General features: G+C 36.8%; 1 protein-coding gene and 1 pseudogene across 1 annotated transcript in view; one reads left to right on the forward strand and one right to left on the reverse strand.

Moving 5' to 3' along the window:
* The window catches only part of PCYT1A (phosphate cytidylyltransferase 1A, choline), a 57,247-nt gene that overhangs the window by 29,773 nt on the left and 7,473 nt on the right, over positions 1-20,001 (reverse strand). The gene's annotated exons all lie outside the window — the stretch shown is intronic.
* LOC110208169 (large ribosomal subunit protein P1 pseudogene) lies at positions 12,181-12,678 on the forward strand (annotated as a pseudogene).

The raw sequence follows: 20,001 nt of genomic DNA on the forward strand, positions 1-20,001 counted from the left end.
CTGGGCAAGTCACTTAACTCCAACTGTCTCGGGCAAAAAAAAATTGTATTAATTACTGTCTTCTAACATAGTTCCCTGTAATTATGTGGACCCACATTTCTCCCCCCTGTCTCTCTACCTCCCATTCATTCTTCCCTTCAACAAGTATTCACTTAGTTTCCATGATAAAACAATGGTAGGTGCTGTGGAAATTAAAAAATATATATTTGAGATCCAATCTCTGTGCCCAAACGCTTTTCTCCTACTGCCTACACTCCTCTAGGTTGTCCCCCTTCTCACTATCTGAATTGTTCTTGCTCATTCTATGCACTCCTGGGCTAGAGAACTGAAGCAATACTTATCAGGATACAATTGTACTGGGCTAGCCACAGGCAAAAGAAAACAACGCATCAGGATACTCAAGAATCTGCAAGGGTAAAAAGTAGAAGTAGAGACGACTAGAAGAACGGGAACAAAAAAAAAAAGAATTTCAAGTGCTCAATGAAACATCGCCTCAAACAAATAACAAAGATACTAGTCTATAACATGAATCAGCAACCTATGGTATAGTTATCACAGGTTATACTGGCCACAGCTCTGTGCAGCAAGTTCAACCTCAGGCAAAATCATGAAACAGGTGAAATCTGCCATTGACATCCTTCTCTCGGAAGCTAGTTAAGTATCCCTTATTAAGTGATAATTAAGGCATTAGCAGATAAGGTTCAAGATAGTACCCCTCTCAGGTGTATTTGCATTTTTTAAAAAAGGACCCTAAGGCCAACAAATCAGCAGCCAAAAGCCAGGAACCAGACTGCCAATTAGACAGTGTCTCTTTGTGCCAACCCCCCCCCCAAAACTCCCTGCCCCTTCTCACAAAGAGTAAGCTCCTAGTATTTTGTGTGCTCTTGCCTAGTGCCATGCCTGCAAACCCTTGTGCACTGAACTGCCCGAGCACATCCTGTACGAGGAGGAAACTGCCTCCCCAACTACAGATACCTGCACCTCTCATGAGGAAATGACTACAAGAATGACTGGACAGGCCAACTACAAAGTCCAGCTGCCACAAGAACAACTGTTCTATGGACAGTGTTTGCCAACTGTTACCAAATATCAAATACCACCCCCTCCCAATAACCTGAGAGGTGTTCTATTACTCAGTAAACTTTTTTTATGTGCGGATCCCTTCTCAGAATGTTATTAACTGCATAAAATAAAATATGTGGGATTACAACAGAAACCAATTATTTGGAAATATAATTATCAAAATTAAAAAAAAAACATTCACACATACCAAGTGAAGAATTCTTAAGAGAGGGCACCCACCTACACCTTGTCTGAGGTTAAAGGGAAATGAAAACTGTGTTCATTCTGTTACTTTACTCTTAATTTGTGTCCTAATGAAATGTTTTTCTGTTTTAAAAACTGACACACTCATCAAATACCAGGCAGCCAGATGGTAGAGCACAAACTCTGTGGCATAAGAGCTTTCAAAGGCCAACAAAATAAAAAACAGCTTGGAACCAATTTCCCTTGATCTTTAGACCATATAATACTGGAATTGAAACAAACAGAAAATGAACAAGACGAGGAATTGTAAGTTTAAAAAACCATTCCATTGGGAACTGAAGGTGAAAAATAGGAATTTAGTTATAGCCAAGATAAATTTTGCCCTTACTAAAAAAAATAAGCAAAAAATTATGGCAACCATCAGCATTATTACTAACCTGAAACAAAGTCTCTTGAATCTTCTGTTAATTACAGTATTTACTGCACTTGTATTTCAACTTAGTCTCTTTTGAGGAATGCTCCCTAAATCTTCCACACATAAAAGATTCCTAGACCAATACACAGAAAGTAAGTCTTAGATCTGATCTCAAAAGTTTACGCTAAACTCTAAATAGAAGAAACATTTTCACTTTCAAAAATCCAAGTCACAGACTTCAACTTGGAGAGGAGGGGGTTGCACTGAAGGTATAAAGGGGCAAACATTTGCATGAATATTTATAGATTTTTATCAGACTATGAATATATGCTAATAGGAAATGAAAGTAATAACTTATTATCCTATACAAACTGCTAAGGTAGATATTATTATTCTGCTGCTCTGGAAGCCATCAAGGATGTTCATCACTACTAATGGCCAGCAGTCACAAAAGCACAATTATGTGCCTGTAAGAACCACTAGAAGAAAAAGTTCCAGCAGATAGGGATGTTACCTCAAGAAAAAACTGTTCAAGGTTCACTTCAGAAAAACCTGGAAAGACTTGTATGGTGTGATGCTGAGTGAAGTGAGTAGAACCAGGAGAATGCTGTACACAGTAACAGCCACCTTGTGCGATGACTAGTATTGATAAATTTAACCCTTACAGGCAATACAAGGAACTAAGATCTCTCCAAAGGCCTCATGATGGAAAATGCTATCCACGTCCAAAGAAAGAAGTACGGAATTTGAATGCAGATCGAAGCATATTATTTGCTATTTTTTTTTCCTCTTCTGTTGAGTTTTGTTTCCTCTTTCTGGTGTGTCGTCCTATTGGTTCTAATTTTTACTTACAACATCACTAATGCGAAAATATGTTTAATAAGAATGTATATACATAGCCTATATCAGACTGTGCACCGTCTTGGGGAGGATGGTGGGGAGGAAGGAGGAGAAAAATTTTAAACTCAAAAGAATATAGAAGTGATTATTGATAAACCAAAATAAATTAATAAGAAAAATTAAAAAAAAGAAAAAAGCTTCTTAAAGATAATTTCAATTCTCTTGATTAAAAAGCATGTCAGTTTAAAAAAAAACCAAAACTGTTCAGGAGTAAAGATATAACATTCCTCATTTTCCAGAACAAAAAATAAGGTGGTTTTCTTTTCTAAAAAGTGACATTCAAAGATCACAGTTCCCCACCCCAACTCCCATACACCTAAACTTTAGGTAAGAATTAAAAATTTTTCAAAATATATTCTGTAATATTTACCTATGCTGAAAAGCAGTAGGTTGTGGTGGAAAAAGCAGTAGACTGGGGGACACCTGAATTAGATAGAGAAGGGTCAGAGAAAGGAAAAAGGAAAGAGGAGAGGAAGAAGAAGGAAGGGAAGGAACAACAGGGAGGAAGAAGAGTGGTAAAGGAGAGAAAGAGGGTGAGGGGGAAAGGGGGCAGAAAGGGAGAGAGGAAGAGGAAAGAAAGGAGAAAAGAAAAAAGGAGAAGGGGGCCCTTTTAATCTATCTCTAAAATGAATTTTAGATAACAAGTGGGAATCAAAGACCCAAATGGGGTCAAGAATTGACAGACATGAGGGCAGCTGGGTGGCACAATGGATAGAGTACCGGCCCTAGAGTCAGGAGGACCTGAGTTCAAATCCGGCCTCAGACACATAACACTTACTAGCTGTGTGACCTTGGGCAAGTCACTTAACCCCAATGCCTAGCCAAAAAAAAAAAAAAGAATTGACAGACACAACTGAAACAACTAAACAATGACAACAAAAGTACATTATATCACTCTAAGAGAGAATTACAGTTTTTGTCACATTCCTCAAGGAGAACAAAGAAAGAGGAAAAGGATCTATATATTTAAAAAAAAGTTATAGCTGCTCTTTTTTGTGCTAACAAAAAATTAGAAACTAAGTGGTTGCCTATACAACAAGGAATGGCTGAACAAACAATGGTACATGAATATAATGGAAAACTATTGTGCGGTAAGCAATTATGAGATGAACAATTTCAGAAAAACTTGGGGAAATGTATGAATTGATACAGAATGAAATGAGTAGAACCAAGAAAATGACTTATACAATTATAATAATGTAAAGGAAAACAACTGTGAAAGACTTAAGAATTTTGATCAACACAACGATCAACCACAACTCCAGAGGATAAATGATAAAGCGCATCCCACCCCACTCCCACCCTCACTTCTGAACAGAGGTGCAGAATGAGATATATATAAAAGGAGTTCAAGTACCAAGAGACCAATGTCAGGACCACAGAAGACCTGGAAGCTTATACTATAAATGAGAGGAGAGCTTAGAATACCATATTTCAAAATGCAGAAGACACAGCAAAGAATAGACAAGACAAAATAGTAACTTACTCTGCAAAGCTGGGGGGTGGGGCGGGGGACAACGGGCCTTTAGTAAAGGACTTTTGAGCTTAGCATCTTCGATGAAAAAGCCAAAACTGAGTAGAAACTATGAAAAGAAAGTACATGAATTCAGAAAAACCTAGAAAGTCCTGGACAAAGAAGGTAAAATAACCATAGAAAGAATCACCGCTCACTGCCTGAAAGAGATCCCAAATTGAAAACACCAAGAAATATAATAGCTAAATTTGAATTTTACCAGAAGAAAGAGAAAATACTGCAAGCAGCCAGAAAAAAACAATTTAAACATCACAGAACCACAGTCAGGATTACACAGGACTTTGCAGCTTCTACATTAAAAGACCACAGAGCGTGGAACATGATATTCCCTAAGGCAAAGGAGCTTGGATTACAGCCAAGAATCAACTACCCAGGGAAAATGAGCATGATTTTTCAAGGGAGGAGGTGGATATTCAAAATAGGGGACTTCCAAACCTTCCTAATAAAAAGCCCAGAGCTCAACAGAAAATTTGATCTTCAAGTACAAGATTCAAGAGGGACACAAAAAGGTAAATGGGACAGAAAGATACAATATGTTGTTAATAAGGACAAACTGTCTACATCCCTACAAGGGAAGATGACACTTGCAACTCTTGGGAACTCTATTGTTATTACACCATGTTAAAGGAGTATACATAAAGCAGGTGGATATTAGTTGACTTTGACAGAATGATAAAAAAAAATCTAATCAAGTGGGTTAAATGGATCCAAGTAAGTGGATTAGTCTGATCTCAGAAAATGTACTGAGAGGGGCAGCTAGGTGGCGCAGTGGATAGAGCACCGGCCCTGAAGTCAGGAGGACCTGAGTTCAAATGCGGCCTCAGACCAAACACTTGACACTTACTAGCTATGTGACCCTGGGCAAGTCACTTAACCACAATTGCCTAAAAGCCAAAAATTTTTTTAAAAATTAAAAAAAAAAAGAAAATGTACTGAGAAAGGATGAGGCAGACAAGTGTAAACTACATTACAGGAAAAGACACAAAAACCTATTACAGCAGAGGGAAAGGGGGGTGAGCATTGTTTGAACCTTACTTTCATCAGATTTAGCTCAAGAAGGGAATAACATAATCAATTAGGTATAGAAATCTAACTTGCCCTATAGGCAGTAGGAGGGAAAAGGGAAAAGAAAAGGAAGGGGGGATAAAAGGGAGGGAAGCAGCAGTAAAGGTAAAGGGGATGAAAAGGGAAAGGTCTAACAGAAGGGAGGAGGGACTGAAGGAGGTGGTGGTCAAAAGCAAAACATTAGCGGGGGGAGGAGAAAGGAGAAAGAAAAGCATAAACAAGGGGAAAAAAGGATGGAGAAAAAGACACATAGTAATCATAACTGTGAATGTGAATGGGATGAACTCTCCCATAAAACGGAAGCGGATAGCAGAATGGATTAAAAACCATAATCCTACAATATGTTGTTTATAGGAAACACATTTGAAAAAGAGTGACACATACAGGGTAAAGGTAAAAGGCTGGAGCAGAATATATTACTCTTCAGCTGAAGTAAAAAAAGCAGGGGTAGCAATCCTGATCTCAGACAAAGCAAAAGCAAAAATAGATCTTATCAAAAGAGATAAGGAAGGAAACTACATCCTGCTAAAAGGCACCATAGACAACAAAGTAATATCATTACTAAACATATATGCACCAAATGGTATAGCATTCAAATTCTTAGAGGAGAAGTTCAAAGAGTTACAGGAAGAAAGAGACAGCAAAACTGTACTAGTGGGGGACCTCAACCTCCCCCTCTCTGAACTAGATAAATCTAACCACGAAATAAACAAGAAAGAAGTTAAGGAGGTGAATAGAACATTAGAAAAGTTAGGTATGATAGACCTCTGGAGAAAACTGAATGGGGATAGAAAGGAATATACTTTTTTCTCAGCAGTACATGGCACATACACAAAAACTGACCATGTACTAGGGCATAAAAACCTCACAATCCAATGCAGAAAGGCAGAAATATTAAATGCATCCTTTTCAGATCATGATGCAATAAAAATTATATGTAATAAAGGGCCATGGAAAGATAGACTAAAAAATAATTGGAAACTAAATAATCTAATCCTAAAAAATGATTGGGTCAAACAACAAATCATAGAAACAACCAATAATTTCATTCAAGAGAATGACAATAATGAGACAACACACCAAAACTTATGGGATGCAGCGAAAGCAGTTCTTAGGGGAAGTTTTATATCTCTAAATGCTTACATAAACAAAATAGAAAAAGAGGAGATCAATGAATTGGGCATACAACTAAAAAAACTAGAAAAAGAACAAATTAAAAATCCTCAACTAAACACCAAATTAGAAATATTGAAAACCAAAGGAAAAATTAAGAAAATTGAAATTAAGAAAACTATTGAACTAATAAATAAAACTAAGAGCTGGTTTTATGAAAAAACAATAAATAGATAAACCTTTGGTTAATTTAATTTAAAAAAATTAATGAAAGAAGAAAACCAAATTACTAATATCAAGAATGAAAAGGGTGAAGCTACCACCAAAATAATTAGGAATTATTTTGCCCAACTATATGCCAACAAATTTGACAATCTTAGTGAAATGGATACATATTTACAAAAGTATAAATTGCCCAGATTAACAGAAGAGGAAGTAAAATACTTAAATAACCCCATCTCAGAAAAAGAAATTGAACAAGCCATTGATGAACTCCCTAGGAAAAAATCTCCAGGCCCAGATGGATTTATATGCAAATTCTATCAAACATTTAAGAACAATTCATTCCAATACTATATAGACTATTTGGGAAAATAGGTGAAGAAGGAGTCTCACCAAATTCTTTTTATGATACAAATATGGTTGATACCTAAACCAGGAAGAGTCAAAAGAGAAAGAAAATTATAGACCAATTTCTCTAATGAATATAGATAAATTTTAACAAAATATTAGCAAATAGATTACAGCAACTTATCACAAGATAATACACTATGATAGGTAGGATTTATACCAGGAATGCAGGGTTGGTTCAATATTAGGAAAACTATCAGCATCAATTGAGCATATCAACACCAAAACCAACAGAAACCACATATCACTCAATAGATGCAGAAAAAGCTTTTGAAAATACAACACCCATTCCTATTAAAAACACTAAAAGCATAGGTATAAATGGAGTCTTCCTTAAAATAATAATAATCTATCTAAAACCTTCAGCAAAGCATTATATGTAATGGGGACAGCTAGAAGCATTTCCAATAAGATGGGGGTGAAACAAGGATGTCCATTATCACCACTGTTATTCAATATTGTACTGGAAGCGTTAGCTTTAGCAATAAGAGAAGAAAAAGAAACTGAAGGTATTAGAATAGGCAAAGAAGAAACAAAGCTATCACTCTTTGCAGATGACATGATGCTATACTTAGAGAATCCTAGAGAATCAAGTAAAAAACTACCTGAAATAATAAACAGTTTTAGCAAAGTTGCAGGCTATAAAATAAACCCACATAAATCATCAGTGTTTCTACATATTACCAACAAAGCCCAACAGCAAGAGATAAAAAGAGAAATTCCACTTAAACTTACTGTAGACATTATAAAATATTTGGGAGTCTACCTCCCGAAACAAACCCAGGAACTCTATAAACACAATTACAAAACACTTTTCAACCAAATAAAGTCAGATCTAAATAACTGGAAAAACATCAGCTGCTCACGGGTAGGCCGAGCTGATACAATAAAAATGACAATTCTACCTAAGCTAATTTACTTATTCAGTACCACACCAATCCTACTACTAAAAAATTATTTTATAAAGTTAGAAAAAATAATAACAAGATTCATTCGGAAGAACAAAAGGTCCAGAATATCAAGGGAACTAATGAAAAGAAATGCAGGGGAAGGTGGCCTAGCAATTCCAGATCTTAAATTGTATTATAAAGCAGCAATCATCTAAACTGCTTGGTACTGGCTAAGAAATAGAGTGGCAGATCAGTGGAATAGGTTAAATATGCAAGACACAGTAGTCAATGACTATAGTAATCTATTATTTGATAAACCCAAACACCCCAGCTCCCAGGATAAGAACCCACTCTTTGAAAAAAACTGCTGGGAAAACTGGAAAAGAGTATGGCAGAAACTAGGCATAGACTCAAATCTCACACCATATACCAAAATAAAGTCAAAAAGCGTTCATGATTTAGATATAAAGGCTGATACATAAGAACTGGGAGAACAAGGAATAGTTTACCTATCAGATCTATGAGAAGAATTCATGACCAAACAGGAGATAGAGAACATTATGAAAAGCAAAATGGATAATTTTGATTACATTAAATTGAAAAGTTTTTGCAAACAAAGCCAATGCAACTAAGATTAGAAGGAAGGTAGAAAATTGGGAAAGAATTTTTACAACCAGTCTCTCTGATAAAGGCCTCATTTCTAAAATATATAGAGAATTAAGACAAATTTATAAGAAAACAAACCATTCCCCAATTGACAAATGGCAAAGGAATATAACAGACAGATCTCAGATGAAGAAATTAAAGCCATCTATAGTCATATGAAAAAATGCTCTAAATCATTATTGATTAGAGAAATACAAATCAAAACAACTCTGGTACCACATCACACCTATCAGATTGGCCAACATGACAAAACAGGAAAATGATAAATGTTGGAGATGTGGGAAAACTGGAACACTAATGCATTGTTGGTGGAGTTGTGAAATGATCCAACCATTCTGGAGAACAATTTGGAACTATGCCCAAAGGGCTACAAAAATGTGCATACCCTTTGACCCAGCAATTGCATTTCTAGGGCTATACCTCAAAGAGATCATACAAATAGGAAAAGGACCCACATGTACAAAAATATTCATAGCAGCTCTTTTTGTGGTGGCAAAAAATTGGAAATTGAAAGGATGCCCATCAATTGGGGAAGCAAGTTATGGTATATGAATGTAATGGAATACTATTGTGCTATAAGAAACAATGAACAGGCTGACTTCAGAAAAACCTGGAGAGACTTGTATGGTCTGATGCTGAGTGAAATGAGCAGAACCAAGAGAACATTGTACACAATAACAGCCACATTGTGTGATGACTAATATTGATAAACTTAACCATTCCCAGCAATACAAGGATCTAAGACATCTCCACAGGCCTCATGATGGAAAATGCTATCCACATCCAAAGAAAGAACTATGAAAGTTGAATTGCTATTTTTTTTCTCTTCTGTTGAGTTTTGTTTCCTCTTTCTGATGGTTCCTCCTATTAGTTTTAATTTTTACTTACAATACCACTAATGTAAAAATATCCTGAATAGGAATGTAAATGTATAGCCTATATCAGATTGTGCACTGTCTTGGGGAGGGTGATGGGGAGGAAGGGGGGAGAAAAATTTTAAACTCAAAAGCATGTGGAAGTGATCATTGATAAATCAAAATAAATTAATAAAATTTTTTAAAAACTAAACAGTTTGAAATGGAAATTCATGGTTTTATATTGAATCCTCTATGTTCTAGTGTGTACACTGAATCGTTCTTTTTTTCCCTCATTTTGTATTTAAGTTTAAAATGAATAAAAAAAAATTTAAATCTACATTTCATAGAATTGTAGAATAAAAACGCTCAAAGGAACCTTTGTGATCATCTGATATAAACACTTTATATAACAGATGAAGAGGTTGAGGCCCAGGGAATTTAAATGATTATTCCAAGGTCATGTAGCTAGTGGCTAGAATAATGAATTTTAGAGTTCAATGGGATTTTAGAAATTATTTAGTTCAAAATATTTTACTGATGAAACTGAGGGCCAGGGACATAGTCAGTCAACAAACATTTAAGCACCAACTAGGGTGGCACAAGAAAAGTAAAAGACAGTCTGTGTTTTCAAGTTGCTCACTGTCTAATAGGGGAGATAACACACAAACAGTATATATAGATATTTGTCCAGTAACACATAGCTATTTAGTGACAACTTTAGCTTCCACAAACATTTAATAAGTACCTATTGTAAACAAAGTACTATGATAAATGTTAGGGGACATAAACATTTTAAATAATATATAATCCCTCATATAAAGCATAGTCAAGTGGAGGATCACAACACACACACAATTACACTATTAAATTAAAAAGGAAACGTGCATAAGTACAAAACCAGTGCTTTACAAGGCCTCTGAGAGGGAATGATCATTATTGACTATGAGATGTAGAATGAATTAGGAAATGCTTCATGGAGAACATGACATTTACACCAAGCTTAAAAGTACACATGCGTAGGATTTCAATAGTTAAGAGATTTGGAGGGTTGGGTAGGGTGGCATTCCAGACATAGGTAACAGATTGATCATGAAAACAGGACAACCCAGGAAATGCATGTGGGAGGAGAGTAGTTTGAGATAGAACTAGAAAAATAGGGTGGTGCTATTTGCGGAAAAACTTGAATATTAGACTAATAATCTCTTCCTTTTTTTAATCTAATTTTGCTATTTACTAAATTTACTATAGAAACATTTTTAAATTTTTTTATTAATTTATTTTGATTTATCAACAATAACTTTCATAAGCTTTTGAGTTTTAAATTTTTCTCCCCCTCCCTCCCCAAGTCGATGCACAATCTGATATAGGCTATACATATTAGAAACATCTTCCTCCCATCTCACACCATCACCACCACTGAAAAAAAGAAAAACAAAACCCTGTAAGCAAATATGCATAGTCAAACAAAACTAATTCCCACATTGGCCATATCCAAGAAAGATGTCTCATTTTGCATCCTGAGCCCAGCACTTCTCAGTCAGAAGATGGGAAACGTATTTCATTAGGGGTCTTCTGGATTATGATTGGTTAGTCATCACATTGATCAGACTTCTGAAATCTTTCAGAGTTGTTTTTACTGCCCTGATTTCATAAGCAAATAAGGAGCCACTGAAGGATTTTAAGCAGTGAGAGTGCCACGATCACATCATGAGGAAGATTAAGCTGGCAACAAAACAAAGGATAAGTTAGAACAGGGAAAGAAATCAATGTGAGAAGTAGCATTTGGGAGGCAGTTGTAATCGTTCAGGAATGTTATAAAGAGGGTCTGTGCCAGGATAGTGGCTTTGGGAACAGAAAGGAGAAGTGGGGAAGATGAGAGAAAGATTGTGGAGGTAGAATCACTAGAACTTGATAACTGCATATGAGAAGTAAGGCTGAGGGAGGGCAGTGGCATGGTCGGAGTGGAGGGGAAGAACAGTCAGAGAACAAGATTTATTAGGCGCTACTATGTTCCTGGCACAGTTTCTAACCTTTGGGAATACAAACACAAGTTGAAAGAGAGACAGCCTCTGCCCTCAAAAAGCTTACATTCTAACAGGGGAAGATAATTCATCATAGGAAACTAAGAGAGAAAGTCTGTGTGTGTGTGTGTGTGTGTATGTGTGTGTGTGTGTGTAAAATGATATTTGGAGAAGTCAGCATTTGACACTTGAATGAAAACATGGCTGGCCAAAGAAAAACATTTTACTGAAAATTGAGATTCTAGGAGAAACCATCCAGTCAGAGGAAGAGGGTACAGGCGAAACACTGCAGGTAACCCCATGGAAAACAGGATGAATGGTAATTTCACAGGCAGAAATAGTGAAGATAGAAGGAAGAGCAGTGTTGGGTGAGGATAATATGCTCATTTCAAATATGTTGATCTTTGAAGTATTAGTGAGATATGTAGGTAAAGATGTTCCATATAAGTGAGAGCCCAGTTGAGATTAGGTGTAAATTTATAGCACTCTCAGTCCTCACAATCATACTGACTGAACTTCTCCACCCTGTTCAGCAGCATAGACTAGGAAGACAGGAGATAGTGAAAGAAATACAGGGCTGGGATCTGGCAAGGGTGAATGAGCTGATACTGCTGAGGGACACTAAGGCCCTACACTATATGGGGGAAGAGCAGCTTGAAAGAACTGTTTAGACTACTTCTTAGGATGGATAGGATGAGAATAACTGACAACAGAGTTAAAGCAGAAACAGTCAATTCTTATTTACTCGTTTTCTCCTCCAAGACTAAAGTTTGCACTGGAAGGGCTAGGACAAAACATGCTAGCTGGCTTTCTCTTCAGTTGTCTGTAAGTTGCTCAGTTCTTCTTCGGAAGCTAAGGCCGTGTTGGGGTGACTCCTCACTTCATCCGGTGACTAGCACCACTACAAACAAGTCTCTCCTCATCCTTCTGCTGAAATGGCCATCTCCGAGCTCGCTTGCATGTACTCTGCCCTCATCCTTCACGACGACGATGTTACAGTCACGGAGGATAAAATCAATGCCCTCATTAAAGCAGCAGGTATAAACGTTGAACCATTCTGGCCAGTATTATTTGCAAAGGCCCTGTCCAATGTCAACATTGCAAGTCTCATCTGCAATGTAGGGGTTGGTGGACCTGCCCAAGCAGCTGGTGGTGCTGCCCCTGCTGGAGGGGCAGCTCCTGCTAGCACAGCTGCCCCAGCTGAGGAGAAGAAGAAAGAGGAAGCAAAAAAAGAAAAATCCAAGGAGTCCGATGATGACATGGGCTTTGGTCTGTTTGACTAAATATTTTTTGTAACATTAAATAAAAAGCTTAACTCAAAAAAAAAAACATGCTAGCTGAAGTCTCTCTCATGTTCATTATATTCACAGCAATTTTCTCCAAGAGGAACCATCTGATATTCAATAAGTTATATGTCCTGCTTCAGAAAAACCTGGAAAGACTTATATGGTCTGATGCTGAGTGAAGTGAGCAGAACCAAGAGGACTTTGTACACAATAACAGCCACATTATGCAATGACTAATATTGTTAAACTGAACCCTTCTCAGCATTACAAGGATCTAAGACATCTCCAGAGGCCTTGGGATGGAAAATGCTGTCCACATCCAAAGAAAGAACTATGGAAGTCGAATCGCTATCACTTATTTTTACCTTCTGTTGAGTTTTGTTTCATCTTTCTGATGGTCCCTCCTATTGGTTTTAATTTTTACTTACAACTTCACTAATGTGAAAATATGTTTAATAGGAATGTAAATGTAAAGCGTATATCAGATTGTGCGCCGTCTTGGGGAGGGTTGGGGGGGAGGAAAGGGGAGAAAAATTTTCAACTCAAAAGAATAGGGAAGCGATTGTTGATAAATCAAAATAAATTAATAAAATTTTTTTTAAAAGTTATATGTCCTGGTTGAAGGGCTTACAGTGAATGATATGAACTAATGTTTAGTTTTCTGGAAAAAAATCATCCCTCAATCATTACATTCAAAAAAGTTTCTTCCCCAAGTCTTCTCCAGGCTAAGCATATCCAGTCCCTTCAACTTACTGTCATATTGTCATACGGCATGATCTCACTCTATACCCTTCACCATCCTGGTTGCTTTCACTTGGATACTCTCTAACATTTTGTACCCCCAAATGAACACTTATCTTCTCTCCACTCTTTATATGCTGTCAATGATCTCATAAGTTCCCAGGGGTTCAATTATCATTTTCATTCAGATAATTCCTAAATGTACATACTGAGCTCCATTTTCACATTACCAGGTGCCTGCTGGACATTTCTACCTGAATATCTCATTGGTATCTCAAACACAACATGTGCAAAACAGAACTCATTTTCTTTCCTGTTAAACTTACTTCCTCCTCCTAACTTTTTTACTTATGTTACGAGTAACACCATCCTTCAGTCACTGAGGTTCACCCCCAGAAGTCATCTTCAATTCTTCACTCTACCTCACCCCCTGTATCCAACTGATTGCCAAGTCCTGTCAATTCTTTATCTCTATAACATTTCATCTGTCCCCTTCTCTCTAGTAACATGGCTACCATCTTCTCACCACCTGTGTCCTGGACAATTACAAAAGCCTCCTAATTTTTCTTCTTTTTCTCTGGTCTCTACTCTCTCTTAACTCATCCTTCATAGAACTGCCATGTTGATATACCAAAAGTGCATGTCCTACACCCTCACTCCCTTGTTGAACAAACTTTATTGGCTACTACTGATATTTAGAATAAAAAAAGCCTGTGGTTGGAACTGAAGGCCTTTTACAATCTAGGTTATAGTTCTAGACTGATTTCACATTATTCCCCTTCATGTACCTGATGTTCTAGCCAACTGACTAACATCTCAAGAAATAAAATTAATTTTATTTTAATAGTTAATAAGTTTTTACTAATATGGTGGTCATTTCCAACTCAGCTGTTTGTATGCAGTCATATACTGACTTTTTTTTTTTAGGCTAGGCAATGGGGTTAAGTGACTTGTAGTAAGAGTTATGTGTCTGAGGCCAAATTTGAACTCAGGTCCTCCTGAATTCAGGGCCAGTGCTCTATCTACTTTGCTACCTAGCTGCCCCTGTAAACTGACTTCTTACAGCAAAAATCAAAACCAATGAGTTAGAAACAAAAAGATAGGGTGTGCCACTAAAACTTCCCAAAACCTGTCCTATTTATAAGTTACTGATGCTAAAAAATGGCAAATATATAAAGGACTATCACCATTTTCTACTTAAACTTAACCAATATAATGTAATTACTATACTGTGGAGGTCAAAAGGGACTTGAAATTACCTTAGTCAGCAAGCACTTGGTCTCCTGGCCAAGAAGAGAAATATGGTAACCAAGGGCAACAATTTATTTAGAATATAAATCCATTTGCAAAATCTTAAAGAGGAAGATGGTAAAAGATTATGAATCACCTCAAAAAAAAAAGTAATTGATTGAGGGAAAAATAAGCCTACAAAAAGTTTGGTATGACTCAAGCCAAATCACCTCAAGATCATTTGGGGATAAAAGGAAGAACTTGATATGAATACAGAGAAACATGGAAAAACGTACCATGAACTGATGCAAAGTAAGCATAGTCAGAAAAACAAGATATACAATGACTACAACACTCTAAATGGAAAACACAACCATCATAAAGCAATCGAAATGTTGTGAAATTATAAAAAAAAAAAACTTGGCCCCAAAGAGACATAAGAAGACACCTCTCCCCACTCCTTTGCAGAAGTCAGGGTCCATTGGTATGGAACACTATGTTTAATATCAGATTTTTTTCAATGTGTTGATTGGTTCTGAATTTTGTTTCTTCCTCTTTTAAAAAAGCTTTGTCACAGGGCATAGCTGTTTGGTAGGAAATATGGAGGGAAATACAGGCAATGTAAAAACATAATATGTCAATAAGAATCCAGTTAAAAGAGAAAACGGAAGAAGAAACAAACTGGCAAAGATGATTAAAAAAATGGATATAGTCAATGCTGGAAGAGCCATCACGAGACAAGCATATATAACTACACTAGAGGTGGAAAAATGAATTAATCCATCCAATCTAAAAAATAATTTGAAACTGAAAGAAAAGTGATTAAAATGTTCATTCCTTTTGACCAAGTGATACCACGAGGTGGTGAAGTGGATAGAGCAGAGGCCCTGAAGTCAGAAGGGCCTGAGTTCAAATGCAGCTTCAGACACATGATACTCACTAGCTGTGTGACCTGGGCAAGTCACTTAACCTCAACTAGAAAGAAATAAAGAAACACAACCAATGTGTCCATTTGTTTATTTAATTGTACTTCTTTGTGATAAGAGACAGTTTTTTGTGGGGAAGGAGGCACAGTATCTGGGGAGGAAATAAACAAGCATTCATTAAGCACCTACTATGTGTTAGGCACTGTACTAAGTCCTCACAACAACTCTGGGAGATGGATTTGAACTCAGGACTTCTTGATTCCTGGCCCAGTATTCTATCCACTGCACCACCTAGCCATCTCTAAGAAGACAACATTTTTAAAAATATTATGAAATTTTAAAAACAGGAATGCAACAGCTGAAAAACAGAAAAGGTTTCCAACATATAATGAACTACTTTATCCATCACTGATAGTGGAACCACCATATTTGGACTCTAATATCATAATCTCTTACGTATTACATGAGGAAGAAAATGTTACTTAAGAAAACAAAGACTTCCATGAAGAATGACTACTAAGTCAAGTGCAGATAAAAGATGCCCATAGAGGAGGCTATATAATTATATGATATCAATTCTTAAGTCATCTGAAAGGGAAGATACAAATGATTAGAAAAATCAAGATTTTATTACTACCAAAAATATAATAGAGAAGACATCAATAAATATCAAAAACATTTGGCTACTTTCTCATCTCTACAAAATCTTTTTGGGGAAAAAAACCTCAGTAAGTCTACTGAGGACATGCTTGATGAATATGTAAGAAAGGAAAAAGCAACCTTTCCCAAGTAATATTCTATAGCAGACCATATCTTTAGTTATACAACTAGAAAGGCATAAAGACTACAAAGACCCCATTTGTTCTTCCTGCTTGACAACTGTAAAAAAGCATTTGATTCCACAAAGCAAAATACTGTCTTAAAAGGCTCTCTTTTAATAAAGTGTCTCCTTTGAATATGACAAAAATCATACAATATTCCTTGAAAGACAGAACAGACAACTTTATTTGATGACATTGTCATTATCAATATGAAGTGAGGCATCCAACACTACATATATCAACAATTGGCTCTTACTACATCTCATCTTGGGACTTCATAACTAAAACCATGTAAGGCAACTTAAGGTTGGAAGGAAGTAACAAGAGTCACAAAAATTTAGAAGACTGCACTATCAACAAAACAGATGTAGCTAAGGTACCTTCTCAGAGAATCACTAAACCTCCTGGGTAATCTGGCTATCTGAAGGGAGCCTAGTAGAATTTGTTCTTGTCCTAGCTACCAGTTACATGACTATAGTAATTCTTTGTCCCTGAATTACCCTCACTTCCCTTGCTACCAAACTGATGTGGTACTATGATTATACTGTGAGTGTCAAAATGCATTCTGATCTACCTCAAAAAGGTTACATTTTATAAGAATTTAGGCTAATTCTAAAGGTAACATTTAGACAATCCTAAAATCACCCTTAAATATGAAAGACCAGCCTTCTTACTGAAGGTTAGCTGATTCTCTAAGAAAGCAGCAAGCACTAGGCACCAAGGCATTCCAGTTTCTTAGTCTGTCAAGTCAGAATAGGCAAAACTCTCCTATTGCAAAGTTTCTTATCTGCCTATTCCAGCTTCTAATAAATTGACATCCCCCTATTTTCTTCTGATGGTTTCTGCTGGATTTACCCTAAATACTATTTAATTTGTAAACCTCAAATCCTTTCAGAAGTAGTTAAAGATATATACCTCACAGAAATATTTTTAAAAGCTGATATTAAATACATAACTGATATATGTAAATTTCTATTATTTTAATTTCCCTCAAATGTTGACTTCTACCACCCAATTGCCCTGTTTTCCTTCTAATTCAGGGAAACAGTGTATATAGTGGAAAGAGTACTAGCTCTGGAGTGAGAGGACCGAGGTTCAAATGCTATCTCTGATGCTTACTACTTTTGTGACTATGGGCAAGTCACCCAGCCTCCTAAAGTCTCAGTTTACTTATTTGTAAAATGAAAAAGTAGCACCAGATGCCCTCTGAGGTCCTTTGCAAGTCTAGATTTATGATCTTATTAAAAATCCAGACAACCTAAGGAATTTATTGGGTTTTTAATCATAACAAACAATGAAATGGGAAGGAACCTGAGGGAGTTGAGGAAGTTTGCCAAGATAAATTGTCATCACTAAGCCACACCTCTATCAGTGTAACCAACAGATATCACTCATGAAAAAGAGGTAATGACAAGCCCAAACAAGGAGATGGTTTTGAAAAGCAATGCTCATTTGTTTATGTATTATTTTTCTGTGGTCAATGAACATGTCTTATATTTCTTTATATCTCTCACAGTACTCACATTGTACCTAGCACAGAGCCCTAAACACAGCAAGAACTTAATGAGTTGATTGATTGAGATTCAATGTTCAAGAGAAAAATAGGCTCCCTTATTACATTCTGTGTTTGCAAGGACTGAAAGCGTTGTGAAAATACAGCAACTTTTTAGTGCCAATGTGGGAAGTGAGGGTGAGCAGGAATGGCATTTTCCAATGCTACACAGTATAATTCTGGTTCCCTGTCCACAGCACTCACATTCATGAAACTGAATGAGATCAAAGAGCAATTGTGCCAAGAATATAGTGTCTCTCTAAATTAACATTATTGAAATGGGTCAGGACTTCTTGTTTCCTCTGTGGTTTCTCCCTGAGAGACATTTCTTTTGTCAAAGGCCAACAAGCAGCATGAGATACTGTGACAAACGAGTCAAAGGAGGTTGGCGGCCTGAATATGGAATCAGGGTGAGGCTGCTCCCTTCAATATCACAGCCTACTCAGCCCTTAGAACACAGTCACCCTATTTTAATCATTCAAATTCCCCATTCTTATGGGTTTCAAGAAAGGCTAACCTGACCCCTTGTGCAGAATACCTCATGAATTCATTAGTCAATTTCCCCAAAGTGGGAGGTGCTTAAAGTTCAGAAGTAGACCTTACTCTTTACTAGCTCTGTACTTTAGAGCCTTATTCTAGTTCAGAAAAGCTAGCTCCTCCTTCTGCTGACTCATTCCTCGGTACACACTGATTGCCTTGTTATTTAGTATTACAAAAATGTCTCTAACAAGGCCTAATAGGAAACAGCATATTAATATTAACCAGGACTTCAGAGGCAGAAACCGTGGGGTAAGAGCAGATAGGCATAATCCAGTCTTTCCAAACTTCATCCAGGAGAGGCCACATACATATAGATGGAATCTGGACCCTGACTCTCTGTACAAAATGGAAATTTTTAAAACAAAAACACACATACACACACACCCCTCACCACCACCACCAAAACTCAGTTCCCACTAGCCAAAGTCAGACTTCTTGCCCCAGCATGGCATTACCAGGACAAAGTTGTTGCAAGTTACACTACCTAGATATGATAAACTGTATTCACATATACTTTATCAAAGCCAAAAAAATCTAAATTATACCTTTTAAACTGCCTGGTTACTATAAGGAACCACATGGAAATTGGAGAGCTCTGGGTATTATCACAATGTACAGTAATCTTGCTTCATCCATCCATCTATGGGCCAATATATCATATTCTACAACATTAATGCTTTCCTCTTTCCTTCAGCACTTTTCCAAATGCTATACCAGTGGCGAGCCTCAAAGTCAATAAAGCATTTAACACTGTCTTACCTGGGACTCTTAATTCACTACTACCACTGGGAAACTTAAAATGGAATAGTGCTAAAATGGATGGACTTTTCAAACACAGCTTGGAATGGTGCTAATTTTCTTGTCATTACTCATATCATCTATGATGCATTAGGGCTCTGGGCAAGAACACGAAGTAATATCAGCTCAAACCCAATGCAAAAAGTCCCTGGATTCAAGACCAATGGAAAAGAGAGTCTACAGTAACTTCCAAATACAGCTGACTCCACTGCTGGGCAGGGGACCAATCTTTTTGATAAATAAGTAGGAGATCTTAGCCAGATTATGAGAATAGTCCTACTATGACAAAAGTTACAAGAAAACAGATTATCTATTTGACTATGTCTCAATTAACCATCTGGGTAAATATCGCTAGAATTTATACAGATGTTCCAAAGGTGCTATTAAAGCTTAAAGCTGGTACTAGACATTTGGGAAGCTTTGCATATCCAGTTATGACACTTTTTTTGGGGGGGGGAGGGTCAGGACCTGTCATTTTGATCATTGTGGGGAACTTTCATCATGGATTCCCTCCACCAACTGGCACCTCATCTGTAATTTATAATATTAAAGAGCTTCCAGGGACACTAAGATGTTCTCTTTCCCAACCTCATACGGCTAGAATGCATCGGTAGGATCTAAACTCTGGTCTTCCTGACTCCAGCATTGATTCCCTCTATCCACTATTCCAAGCAGCCTCTAGACAATTAAACTTTTATAATACTTATTATTTACCAAATGTGTCAAAGTTTGGATAAAATCCAACACTAT

Source organism: Phascolarctos cinereus, unplaced genomic scaffold (assembly GCF_003287225.1).
Source record: "Phascolarctos cinereus isolate Bilbo 61053 unplaced genomic scaffold, phaCin_HiC Scaffold_726;HRSCAF=1367, whole genome shotgun sequence".
Lineage (NCBI taxonomy): Eukaryota > Metazoa > Chordata > Mammalia > Diprotodontia > Phascolarctidae > Phascolarctos > Phascolarctos cinereus.